Below are 11,563 nucleotides of genomic sequence, written 5' to 3'. Positions count from 1 at the left end.
CTCAGACTTCGGGAACTGCTTTTAATGTAGGGTACATCGATTATCTCCTCTCTTTTTTTTTGCAAAAAAACTCTTTCTTTTTTTCTTTGATCCTCTCCATATATTATGAGATGTGTTTAATCTCTGCTTCAGATCACTTAGCAGAGGTTTTTTTCTTGTATCTTTCTTAGTTTTTCCGTTCTGACTCGCAACTGAAAGATTCAACCTCAGCCGTTTGATCTTCTCCTGATTCGAGAAATCTTCTTCCGTCTATTTGAGGCTACCATGGCGGATGCTAACGCTCCCATCACCGTGAAGGAGGTTTTATCTGTAAGTCTTCTCGTTTCACTCTCTTTCCTCCCACAGTCCCACTTGTCGTTTCCGTTCAATCGATTTTTATAGAAATTTCAGTTGAATTGTAGCTACTAACCGCCTATTCCTATTAAACTTAATGTAATATACTTCATAAACCTTATCAGATCTAATATCTGTGATGTCTTCTTAGATCTGCTTGAATCTTTCTTGAACACGCTTCAAATTATTGATACTTTCTAGTGATTTAAATGTGTCATTTGTTTGAAGCTGCGGAGCATTGATATCGATCCTCAGTTTATCACATTTACCAACGTAACTATGGAATCTGATAAGTACGTATGTGTAAGAGAAACGAAGCCTCAAGAGAGGGTGGTGATCATTGATGTGGACAAGCCAATGCAGCCGTTGAGAAAGCCTAGTACTGCAAACTCTGCTCTTATGAATCCGAATTCTAGAATAATTGCTTTGAAAGGCAGGTTACTATAACTGCCAGCAGTTAGTTATTTTTACCAATCACATGAATTGTGTTTCGTAATTGATTCTAACTATTTAGCATATTTGTTCTTGGTTAGAGGATAATATAATCAACGTACCCTTCTGTTCTATCCAAAGAGCTCATATTGGATTGTTAGCAATAACTTAGCATTGAACTTTTTTTTTTATATTGTTAGGTACTTGGGATATCTTGCAAGTATTTGACATAGAGAAGAAAGTGAAAATAAAACAACATCAAATGTTTGAACAGGTGAAAATTATTGTTTCTTCGTTTTTTTTTTCTTTAATTATTGTAATGGTTCCGTCTCATTCTGACGTTATCTACCTGACTCTTCGCATTTTTTCCTTCGATAATGAACTTGATTGCATCATTGCATGAGCTTAGCAAACTGTTGTTTGTTGGATCTTTAGGTTGTATTTTGGAAGTGGATTAGCCCAATAATGCTTGGCCTGGTGACAAATACCTTTGTGTATCATTGGTCAATTGAAGGTTAGATGTTATTCTGTTGCTTTATCTAGTTTCACGAGAAGCTGTGTTTGTTTTGCAGATGTACTTATATTTGTTGTACGAGTTTGGTGTTATATGTCCCATTGCATCTTACTCCTTGGTGCAGGTGATAACGAACCAGTTAAGATGTTTGAGAGAACAGCTAATTTAGTGAATAATCAAATAATCAGCTATAAATGCGACCCTTCTGAGAAGTGGTTGGCTTTGATTGGTATCGCCCCAGGAGCAGCTGAGGTATGCAGTTGCCCCATATAGGTGATTTATTTGTCTCTTGTGGTTCATTTTGGATTTGTATACCTTAACCCCTTTTCTTTTCCTCATTCTGTCTCTCTACTGTTAGAATAGTTCCATGGATAATCATTATTAGTTCATAAATTGTGATTTTAGAAAATCATTTTTGCTGCTGCTATACGGTTCTAATTCTGATCTGTGTACCTTGTCTCCTTTAGAGACCACCTTTGGTGAGGGGGAACATGCAACTTTTCTCTGTTGATCAGCAGCGCAGTCAAGCTCTTGAAGCACACGCCGCTTCGTTTGCTCAATTCAAGGTAAGTGGATTACCCACACTTCACAAGATATTATAGACTATGATCCAACAAGTGGCTTATTGTATATGCTTGTTTCTGTTGAGCAGGTTCCAGGAAATGAGAAGCCTTCTATTCTTATTTCATTTGCCACCAAGACTATTAATGATGGCCAGGTTACATCAAAGTTGCATGTGATTGAGCTTGGTGCCCCGCCAGGTGAGCTTGCTATGCTGTCTGTTACACTATTGCATTCTCATGTTATTTATGATGGGAAACTGAATGGCTTTTAAATAAATAGTGAAACTGGAAAATCAAATTAAAGAAATAAAACGGTTTTCTATAGCCCTATCAAGAAGTACTTTGAATTTTGGGAAGTTCAGTTCGATGTGAAACTATTTTGGAATGTGTGGTAGCTATGATATTTTTGTCAAGATTATTATAAGTTAGAAATTTTGATGAGGTTGGGTTTAAGCAGTTGCTATACGTGAACTATTCTCTTAAAATCAACATAATAGCTATAATATTAATCTGTTTGTTCTTCAGTCTATTATATATTCAATCTTCTAACAGAACATATATTTTGGCAGGTAAGCCGTCATTTTCAAAGAAAAGGGCAGATCTAAGTTTTCCACCAGATTTGCAAGATGATTTTCCAATTGCAGTGCAGGTAGCATAACATCCTACATTTTGATTACTATTTTGAAAATTGTATATATTGTTGTGCCAACACTAAGACAAGTATCTGTTAATTGGCAGATATCCGACAAATATAGTTTGGTGTACGTTATCACCAAGCTCGGATTGCTGTTTGTTTATGATCTAGAGACGGGGGCTGCTGTATTCAGAAATAGGATTAGTCCACAGCCAATAGTTTTAACCACTGAAGCTTCAATGCTGGGTGGGTTTTATGCCATCAACAAGCTAGGTCAGGTGTTGTGGTTACTGTAAACGAAGAAACAATTGTGCCATTTGTTAGTGGTCAAGTATGTTTTGTGCATCTATTATTTTATTTTCTGGTATCTCTTAGGTGAAATATGGTTTCTTACAACTTCTTCTGGTTGTTTTGTGTTTCAGTTGAACAATTCAGAGCTTGCTTTCAATCTGGCTAAAAGAGCAAACCTTCCTGGGGCGGAGAACTTGGTAAGTGGATTGGTTTTTGTAGATTTTCTGTGGTTTGAGAATCTTTGCATTGGGAGGATAACTGAGTAAGATTCTGATACCATAAACTGTGGATGTTAGTTGCTAGACATTAGTATCCAAATAAAAATCATTTTTAACTGTGACAGATGATTTTTTGGTAACTTTCTTGATGGATTTAAATTTTATCAACTTTACAGGCTGTCTTGTTTCTTGAACAATTTGTTCCTTTTTCCATGCTTGGATGTTGACTCTTTGATTTTTGGATATCTTAGATCGTCCAACGTTTTGAAGAACTGTTTGCTCAGACAAAGTATAAAGAAGCTGCAGAGCTTGCTGCAGGGTCTCCGCAAGGGATCCTTCGTACACCTCATACATTAGCCAAGCTGCAAAGTGTTCTTGTGGAAGCTGGGCAAGCTCCACCACTGCTCCAGTACTTTGGTTTGCTTTTAACAAGAGGGAAGCTCAATGCCTTTGAGTCATTGGAATCATCTCGACTTGCTCTAAACCAAAACGAGAAGAATCTTGTGGAGAACCGTTTGGCTGAAGATAAACTGGAATGTAGTGAGGAACTTGGAGACCTTGTGAAGGTTTGATTTGTACTCACTGGAATTAAAATTTATTAGTATCATATCTGAATTTTTATCTTACCTGGTGAAGATAAATTGTTCTATTTTTGCCTCCTAATTGCCGATTTTTCTTTGATTGTAGACCGTGGATAATGAGCTTGCGCTGAAAATATATCTCAAAGCTAGGGCAGCTCTAAAAGTTGTTGCAGCTTTTGCTGACCGCAGAGTGTTGGAATTTGACAGAATCTTTAAGAATCTGTTTCCTCAGGTTGAGTACAGTCCTGACGACTTGCACTTTCTGCAAACAGTTATTCGTACATATCCACAGGTTCATTTCTATTTCTGTAGTCTTTATTAATAAATGTGTTCCGATTGCCGATCATTTGATGTTAGTATTATAAACTTTTTTCTGGGATTGGATCTGTGTAATTTCTGATAAAAACATCTAAATTATATGGTTCTCAACAATTAACTCAGCTGTTGATTTCTTTTTGTTTCTGTTTGTTAGTCACTGCCCTTGCAAAATTCAGGCGAACATTCCATCGACATAGACGATAATGGCATGGAAGGTGGTTCAAGTCGAAAGGTTAAAATGAGATATTACAGAAACTGAGTTTCCCTTTTTTAGGTACAAAGGAGGGTGCAGCATTGCAGTTAGAGAATAAGAGATTGCAGATAGTAGGATTTGAATCCCATATCTGCTAAACTCACCTTTCTAGTATGACTACATGTACTAGATCCCGGGGTTTAATTGTTTCTTGCTTTAAATTGTAGTCCATCATCATATGCATGACCAACACCCGACTGATTATCACATTCTGAAACTGCAATTTAAGTATTTTGACTACTGAATTCGGATAGTTCATTTTGTTTTCATGTTGAATGAACAGATTTGGATGTTTCTCATTGCCAACCTCGCGATAGAGCTTCTATCGGCAGCTTTCGAGCAGCTTGCTTCTGTGCATAAGCCAGAATACGCCTTGGCAGCAATGATAATGGCACTCGTAGGTTTGGTGGGATGCATGACAGAGCTAGCTTTCAAGGGTGGAAAGGAAAAAGCACGATGGAGATGGGATAAGGAGATTCCATGGTTTTATTGTTCGACAGCTTCTCCGACAGGTTACAGGCGTTTCGGCAACTTTGCTGAAATATTGGGATTGGTATGTGCTCTACTTCAATGTATCTCAGCAATTGTGGCTTATGTGTTTTATGCTCAGCATTCTGATAGTCCCATCAAGGTCTCGTTTTTGCCAATTATATTTGCATTTGGTCTATTGTTCTCTCAATTTCTAAAGGATCGTCCCAAGGTTAATGCGCCTGTTCATCAAGATTAGATTCTATAGCTTCTTTTTATGCATGTATGGGTTCCATTCATGACCACCAAGCAATATGGTGGTCAAAGAATTGTTGTTACTTCTTAAGATTTCATGACCACCAAGCGAACGTTCAATATAAAATGATTGAGAGTTATCTTTAAATATACTATCATTATACTTACTCCATATTAATAATAATAATAATAAAAATCATTCATGTAATTAGATTCCAAAAGGGTTTTTAGTATAAAAATAATTTCAATTATTATTTACTATAACACAATTTTAATGTTTTATTATATAATATAGTATAGTCTAATGCAGTTTTAATATATACTTTTAAATATGATAATAATAATTATTTAATAAAAAATACATCCAATATATAAACATTTTAATATAAATATAATTGTACAAACCCTAGTGACCTTGGTGATAAAGAAATTGTTATTATTCCTTGATGTTTCGAGTTCAAGCACCAGGAATATAAATTGGTCCCAAACTTTTAAAATTTTCAATTACATCCCTAAATTCATCCAAATATATAATTAGTTTCAATAATAATTTAACCTAAATTTTATTTTTTTCAAACATATAATTATATAATTTGGCTTAATGGTTTTATTAACAAGGATTGTGATTATTATATATGTATAGTTTGGGATGAAATTGAAATGTTTAAAAAGTTTGGGACCAATTTAGAATGAAGGTCATAGTTTGAGGATGGAATGAAAATTCAAAAGTTTGAGGACTAATTTAGAATGATAGTTAAAGTTTAGGGATTCATGTAAAATAAAAATCATAATTTTGGAATCTATGATGCAATTAACTCTATTATTAATTATAATTCAACATAAGCATACTTTTAAATTAATTTATTATATACATACATACATGTACTTAGAAATGGTCATGAGTTAAGATGGATCGAGTTTTTGGCTTATCTGAACTCATTTGACTATAAGACACCTCCACCTATCATTCAATTTGGATTTAGGAAAATTTCATTCATCCGAAATTTGATCTGTTTTTAAGATAAAAAATTATATTTGACCCAACATAATTATATTATAATTTTCATTTTATTAGGTAAAATAAGGACCTAATTGAAAAAAATAGATAGAAAAGTATTATAGTATTATCCCTAAATATATAAAAGTCAATTATATTATTATTCTCAAATCGAATCAGATATTTTTCACTTTAAACTCAAACCCGACCTTATCCTTGAAAAAGACTAACCCAATTCGAACCTAAAATTTCAAAAAAAAAAAACACTATAAGAACTTAAAATTATTTTCTATTTTAACCTCGCCATTATCCTTAAATTCCAATCCTACATGTTCTACCATTAACTTTAATCTCACAATAACAATATTTAATCTCATTGTTACTGTAATTAATTAGACCATCAGCTCTATTTTCAGTTTCTTCGAAGTTAACCTCATAAGCATCTAGGTGGAGGAGTTTAAGTGAATTTTAATTTTCTAAATAAATGTTTGGGTTTTTTGATAGAAAACATAAGTTTTGGGACCAGTGAAGCAAATAAACCTCTTTTTTATGTTTTATTGAATTATTTAAAATATTATTTACTGAAATTAAGGGTTTAAGCTTTTAGATAAAGTAAACGATAGCTCAAATTGATAATTAAAACTTCAAGTCTAAGATTAATTTAATTTGTACAACCGCTTATACACTTAGACTCATCCCAATTTGCCAATTTGGTGCTCTTCAACATGCCGTTTAAATTTATGCTCATCTAGAAGTACGTTGAAACTTCAAATGAATTGTATCAAAATGTTGATTTTCATTCGTAATTTTGATTTTTTTAAATTGAGTAACTTAGTAGAAAAAATATTATTATTTTTAAAATACTCGAATTTAAGTAGTCATGATTATAATATATGTGTGTTATCAATAGCTAAAAATAATTAGAATAGTACTAATCAAGTGTTTATATTTAATCATAAAAAAATATTAAATTAGGATGATAACAAAATATATATATATATATATATATATATATATATATATAATTTATCATAATATATGTTTATAATATTTTTAAATTAGTCAAAATAACTAATAATTAATATTGTAACCATTTGATCATTTATAATTGGCGTTGGACGGAACAAAGTCTATTTCATTAAATAAGTTCTCAAAATTTTGAATTGTTTTACTTTTTATAATTGATCATTACTTTTATTAGGTTTTGATCATTTTCAACCAAAAAAAATGTTGAATAAGATAAGCAAGTAGATAGCTACTTATCTCTTAAGTTGAATAAGATAAGCATATATATTAAAGAAGTTATTATTATTTAATTTGCATTTAAATGAGTTTTTATTTAAAATTAAATTTATAATGTGTTAAAAACATAACATATAACTTAATAATCTATGATTTACTATGTCAGATCACTAAAAATAAAAATTAGATGCATAAATATATATACATTTATTGAAATGTTAAAATGTTTGAGTATTGAAATTTTAATCTTTGAAATTAAAATCTAGATATTCTAGAGATATCACTTCTTCTTTTCTGACAATAAAATATTAGAAAAATTAATTTATGTGTAACTTAAAATATTATAACTATATTAAATAACTTTACACATTAATCTTAATATTTATTCAGTCGATTACCAATTAAAAATTAATTTTTAATATATATATATATATATATATATATATATATTATTACTAATGCCTTAAAATCGTGAGAGCATAGCTTCCCTCAACTTGATAGTGGTATTTGAGTCTAGAGTCGAAAATAAATTAATGAAAAGAAATTATATTTTCCCCAACATTTAGAATTTCAAGTGGTCAACTTGTTTTTGTTTAGAACAATTAATTATTTCTCAAAACCGTAATTTTTTTATTAAATTTAGTTAATTTTTTATAATGTAAATCTAATTTAAATTCTGATTAGTAAATATATATATATATATTAAATTAGTTAAGGTTTTAAATTTAAAACATAATTTCTTTTATAAAACACAATATTTTATTGAGGGATTATTGTTTAAAATAATAATAAGTATTTATTTATTTATAGTAGAATTTCTATTTTTTGTTTTTATTTTTAAATGTTTTTTTGTCTATAAAATCCCACCAAACAAGAGGAAGCTTAGGCTCGAATTTCCAGTTTATATTGTAAAAGAAAACGGATGCCGCGAAAAGGAATGAGGAGCCTTTGCTTAAGCCCTGAAACGCCGTCGTTTCGACGGTCGGTGTCACCGCCTTCAATAACCTCTTCCTCATCCAGTAATCACCACCGTGAATTCACCGAATTGACGGTGGAGCAAACCATCGACGAAGCCGCCACCCTCCTCTCGAAATGGGATGTTGAAAGGCAGTCGTACGCTAAAGTGACTTCTCTATTCTCCGAGGGGAAGGAGAGGCCGTAGATTACATAAGATCCGTCAACGACCTGCACAAAGTCATGAGTTTTCTTGCTAACAATCGAGGTTCCGGTTCGGAAAAGCTCTCTCGAGCTCAAAGTTTGATGCAAATGGCAATGAAGAGGCTTCAAAAAGAGCTTTACCAGATTTTATCGATGAACCGGGCTCATTTGGATCCGGAATCGGTTTCCGCTCGATCATCACGGACCTCCACTCAATCAAGCTTTTCGGATTACGATTCCGAAAATGGCATCGGCGACGTCGGGGATTCCATCTCTGAAGTAGAAGAAGTTTCTTTCATGGCGATGTCGGATCTGAAATTGATAGCGGATTGCATGATCTCTTGTGGTTGTGCTAAAGAATGCGTAGAAATCTATAATGCTATTCGAAAATCAATTATCGATGAAGGTATTTATAAGCTCGGGATCGAAAAACTAAGATCGTCTCAGATCAATAAAATGGAATGGGATGTACTGAATTTGAAAATCAAGGAATGGTTAGAAGCCATGAAGATTTCCATGAGGAGGCTTTTCGCTGCAGAAAGAATCCTCTCCGATTTCGTATTTTCCTCGTCGGATTCCATTAGAGAATCTTGTTTTTTGGAGATTACAAAAGAATCAGCCGTCGCTCTGTTTGGATTCCCCGAAGTCGTCGCCAAGGCGAAAAAATCGCCGCCGGGGAAACTTTTCCGTCTCCTCGATATGTACACGGCTATTTCACAAAACTGGCAAGAGATTGAAACGATCTTTTCCTTTGAATCGACTTCAGACGTCCGATCACAAGCTCTCAACTCGCTGACTCGACTCAGCGAGTCGGTGAGGTCGTTGTTATCTGATTTTGAGTCCAGAATCAAAAAAGATTCGTCTAAATCGTTGGTTCCAGGCGGCGGTCTTCATCCTCTGACGGTCTACTCGATGAAATACCTCACTTTCCTCGCAGTTTACAGTAACATCCTCAACGACATCATCTCCGAGTGGCCACCGCCAGGGAAATCATCTCCTCCGGAATCTTACTTATACAGTCCGGTTTCAATCCGATCTCCGGCTTCCGCCATCTCCGTCCAAATTTCGTGGCTAATGCTCGCCCTACTCTGCAAACTCGATAGCAAAGCCAAGCATTACAAAGACGGTGCTGTATCATACCTATTTTTAGCCAACAATCTCCAACATGTAATCTCCGTAGTCCGTAAATCCAATCTCCAGTACTTACTCGGCAAGGATTGGATCGCAAAGCACGAAGCTATGATGAACCGGTTCGCAGAGAACTACGAGCGGTTAGCGTTCGGAAACGTCTACGTCTCCTTGCCGAAGAATCCAACGGCGCCAATGACACCGGCAGAAGCCAAAGAGTGTTTCAGGAAATTCAATATAAGCTTCGAAGCAGCATATTGGAAGCAGATTTCATGCGTCGTGCCCGACTCGAGGCTCCGAGACCAGATCAAAGCATCTATCGGAAGGAAGCTCGTCGCCGTTTATCGAAATTTTTTCGATCACCATAAATCAACAATCGGAGATGAAAAGAGCGTCACATTGTTCATCAGATTTTACCCTGAAGATGTCGGGAATTACATGTCGGATTTGTTCATAAGGACGTATTGTCCAGGCAGTTCATCGTCGTCATCTTCGTAGTCTCATGGGCGGCGTTTGCAGTCACCTTCGAAAGCTTTTAGAGCTTTTTTTATTAATTTTATGACGCCATTTTTCTCTAATCGAAGAAAAAAATCGGCGATGCTTGTTAGGCAGTTATATAACGGTTTTTTAAAAGTTTGTTTGCATAATAATCCTCCAACATCTGTGTTATTGTATATAAAGCACTGATATGACAATCCATTTCTCTTATTGCTGGTTTATTGATAAAGAAATGGTTTCATGTACAATTTGAGTACATGATTTCTTATATAAAATCATTTTATTTATCATTATGAATTTCGGGCTTAATTTTCATCTTGATCTCTAAATTATGCTTTTTCTTATTTTAGTATCTATTTTTTCTTTATTAATTTAATTTTATATAATTAAATATATTGATCAGATAAGTATAAATTATAATTGAATACTCAAAATATTAATATTATATCAATTAAATTCTTCTAATAATCTAAATATTAATTGGACTTGACATATTTAAAAAAACATTCCTAAATTTCACTGATATAGCACTTTTTTTGCACTAAATATACACTTATTTGCAATTTAATCTATATACTTTTAGATGATTTTATGTCATAATTTAAATAGTAGTTAACATCAAACTAATGGGTAGGATGATGGAAGGATTTGATTAATACAATATTAACATTTGTATAACTAACTAAAATATTTTAAAATTTTAAAATCAACTCAAACTCTAAATCATAATTTAAAAATATTTAATCAAATTAAACAATCAATTCTATATTATTTATATAGTAGATATATTTATATTTATAGTGCAATGCACATATTTTAAATATATTCATAATATTTCTAATTATAGAATCCATCAAGTAGTCTCATTGATTATAGAAAGTGTTATTCTCCCAAAATGTCTTGAGTTTAAGTAGTTACGTCTGCATATAATGTGTATATGTGTTGTCAATAATTAATAAATATTCTAAGCAAATACTATCTTATAATCATTTTAAAGTATCTATCTATATATATATATACATATATATTAAATGATATTTAATGCCAAAATTAATCATTAAACCGATAGGACTTGAAAAATATGATATAGATGCATGAGGAAGACAGTTGCATAAATGAGGGCCTTTTCTAAAATACAAGCCCAAACTTTATATACCATATAACCTTTTGTATTTATATTATTAATCCATGAAAGTATCCAACAATATTATGATTAGATTGTAGTCAACTATCAGTAGGCCCTGTAGTGACTAAAGCACCCAAGTTTTTACGTCACACGTTACCTACAAATCAAATGATTTCAGTAGTAAATGAATTATTATTTTTTTTTTGAAGTTTTAAATTCAAGTACCAACAATATCAAAGATATGAGTATCTAATGTTAAATGATTGACAATTATCTTTAAATAAATATTATTTTGTATTTACTTCATATTAATAAAAAAAACAAAGTTACCTACAATTTATGTAACATCCATATCCCGTAAACATCTAAGAATACGAGACATAGATGTCACATCAAATTGACTAACTATCAATATTCACAGTTGTTTAAAATTTGTTTCCATTAAAACATTCTTGATTTCAACTTTTAAAATTATTTTTTCTACTTAAAATTCTGTATCATTTAAAAACATAATATTTTAACTACTATATATTCAGGCATATCAAAATACTGAT

The 11,563-nt window shown here is 32.5% G+C and overlaps 1 pseudogene; it reads left to right on the top strand.

Annotated features, from left to right (window-relative positions):
- Nucleotides 1-8,021: 8,021 nt before the first annotated feature.
- LOC120158129 lies at nucleotides 8,022-10,093 on the top strand (annotated as a pseudogene).
- The last annotated feature ends 1,470 nt before the right edge of the window (nucleotides 10,094-11,563 follow it).

The sequence above is a fragment of the Hibiscus syriacus genome, unplaced genomic scaffold (genome assembly GCF_006381635.1).
Source record: "Hibiscus syriacus cultivar Baekdansim isolate YM2019G1 unplaced genomic scaffold, ASM638163v2 tig00111305_pilon, whole genome shotgun sequence".
NCBI lineage: Eukaryota > Viridiplantae > Streptophyta > Magnoliopsida > Malvales > Malvaceae > Hibiscus > Hibiscus syriacus.
Note: the sequence above shows the minus strand (reverse complement) of the source record. Positions and strands in the feature narration are given on the sequence as shown.